The sequence below is a fragment of the Myotis davidii genome, unplaced genomic scaffold, assembly GCF_000327345.1.
Source record: "Myotis davidii unplaced genomic scaffold, ASM32734v1 scaffold135, whole genome shotgun sequence".
Lineage (NCBI taxonomy): Eukaryota > Metazoa > Chordata > Mammalia > Chiroptera > Vespertilionidae > Myotis > Myotis davidii.
In genome coordinates, this window is record NW_006289813.1 from 10,849,301 (window position 1) to 10,851,760 (window position 2,460).

Here is a 2,460-nt window from a genome sequence, read left to right on the forward strand (position 1 = left end):
TATATATTTTAAAGAGAGAGAGAGATGATAAGTGAAGTGACTGAGTAAGTGAGTGAGGCTTGAAGAAGGATGTAGTATCAGTCCAGTCTATAACACATGGGAAGGCTTTGGCAGGCAGAGAGGGAAGGCACTATGTCCAAAGAAAAGCACTAGAAGAGAAACCAATATAAGATACCTTGCTCGATCAGCAAAATGGTCAGTGGGGTGGAGTTAGATCACATGCAGCTTTATGTGGATGAACTGTGGGTGATGCAGATTAATTCCACAGTGTGGATTGGAGAAGACTGAGCCTGGGTTTACTCTGAAGGTCACTCTGGCACCGGAAATAAGTCCACCTTGTTAGATAGGTGGGTAGATGGGTAGGTGGATTGAAAAATTTCTAATGCCATGTGCCTTTACATAAATCATCATCAGGTAGGATTTGTTTTGGGGGTTTAAAGGGGACATGAATGGGGTGCAAAGAGAGATGAGGGAGGCTAAGGCCTGGGCTGCAGAGGCCAAGCCAGATGCTGCATCTGAGGACCATATCCCAGATCAAGGTCAGGAATCAAGGGAACAGGCTGAGAGACGTGGTGACAACTGAGTTAAGGCAAGTGACTTAGAACTGAGCGTGGGGTCATATGAAGGTCAGAGACTTGATGTTCTGGATAGCAGCCATGTGTGCAGGGCCTGATGAGCAATGAAAGGGTCTGTTAGTACTTTGTTTCTTGGACTTCCCTCAGCAGCAGCCTAAGTGCTGCCATAATTTAGCTCAGCCCAGTAGGTTCCTCCTCAATAAAAACTGTCTATGCCTTTTTTACTACTTCTGTCTTAACCCACGCCCATCACACACACGTATCTTTCATTTTTAGGACCAAGTCCAGAAAGTACATAACCTACCAGTTACTACTTTCCGTGGGCTCCTAAGGGCACAGGTAAATTGGAACCACCTGGGAAAGTGCTACCAAGTCAACCTCTAGACCAGGGATGGCGAACCTATGACACGCGTGTCAGAGATGACACGCGAACTCATTTTTTGGTTGATTTTTTTTGTTAAATGGCATTTAAATATATAAAACAAATATCAAAAATATGTCTTTGTTTTACTATGGTTGCAAATATCAAAAAATTTCTAAATGTGACACGGCACCAGAGTTAAGTTAGGGTTTTTCAAAATGCTGACACGCCAAGCTCAAAAGGTTGGCCATCACTGCTCTAGACCCTTATAAACATAATGTGCTAACAGGACTGAGCAGGAATTCTTACTGACTGCATCCCTGCCATTACATACTTCTTGATTTGCTGCCACATTTGTGGGCAAATTAAGGAAGGGAGAGTTTATTATGGAACTGCAAACCTACTTTATTATAGCTATCAAAAATAATAATAAGCAAAGCCACTTTAATTTTTTTTAATTGATTTGAGAGAGGGAGAGAAAGAGAGAGAGAGAGAGAGAGAGAGAGAGAGAGAAATAGGAGAGATCCATTTCTTATTCCATGTATTTATGCATTCATTGGACACTTCTATGTGCCCCGACTGGGGATCAAACTCACAAACTTGGTGTAGCAGGATGATGCTCTAACCCACTGAGCTACACTGCCAGGGTTAAACAGAGCCACTTTAAAATGGAGTTGAAGCTGTCTTCCCAGAGGAAGAGTTTTGCAAGTCTTATGCCTCGAATCTTTGACATATAAAAACTGAACAAAATAACCTTTGGGCTAGCCCTAAAGCAACCTTATGTCCCAAAGAACTTTTTTCAAAAATAACAAGAAAGCAGATATTATGACTACTAAACTAATGCCAACCAGACTGAAAAGTAAAAGCTTTTTTTACAATTAGCATTTGCAGATAGCATGTTATGCTATCTGCACCAATAGAAATGCCTTCCTTCTATTGATGTAATTGCCCCCCTTCCCTTTCTCATAAATACCCCTTGTCTTTGTCTCCTAATCAGAACACTGATAATATAATAGCATCATTATGTTAGGAAAAGCCATGATTGTCAGGATCCAGAGCAGTAGTAGGGGAGCAGATACCTCCTAGCCTGCCCTGAGAACCCTCAAACTCTGCTTTAGTGAGAGGCAGAAGGCATGAGCTCTTACTTGCTTCTGCCTAAATCAGTGTGCCCTGAAAAGCTATTCTTATTGCTCTCAAATAAATGCGTGTTGCCTCTCACTTTGAAAGGTCTTATATGTTTGGTTAGCTTTAGACGGTGAGCCCCAAACATGTTGGGACTTATATCGAAACCACACATGGTGCCCAGAAGCTGCTGATTAAGTGGAGCAGCAGCCTCTCTGTCACTTCTTCAAAATTGTACAGCATCTCAAAGGGCACACACTCACCCCTTCATAGCTGTCATCCCTGTCAGACAACCAGGCTCTCGTTGGTTAAATCTGCCCTCTGCTCTGATCTTCTGATTGGGGCTTTGCTCTTACCATCTGCTTCTGTGCCTGAGCCTCCACCCCTGCCCCAGAGCCTTTT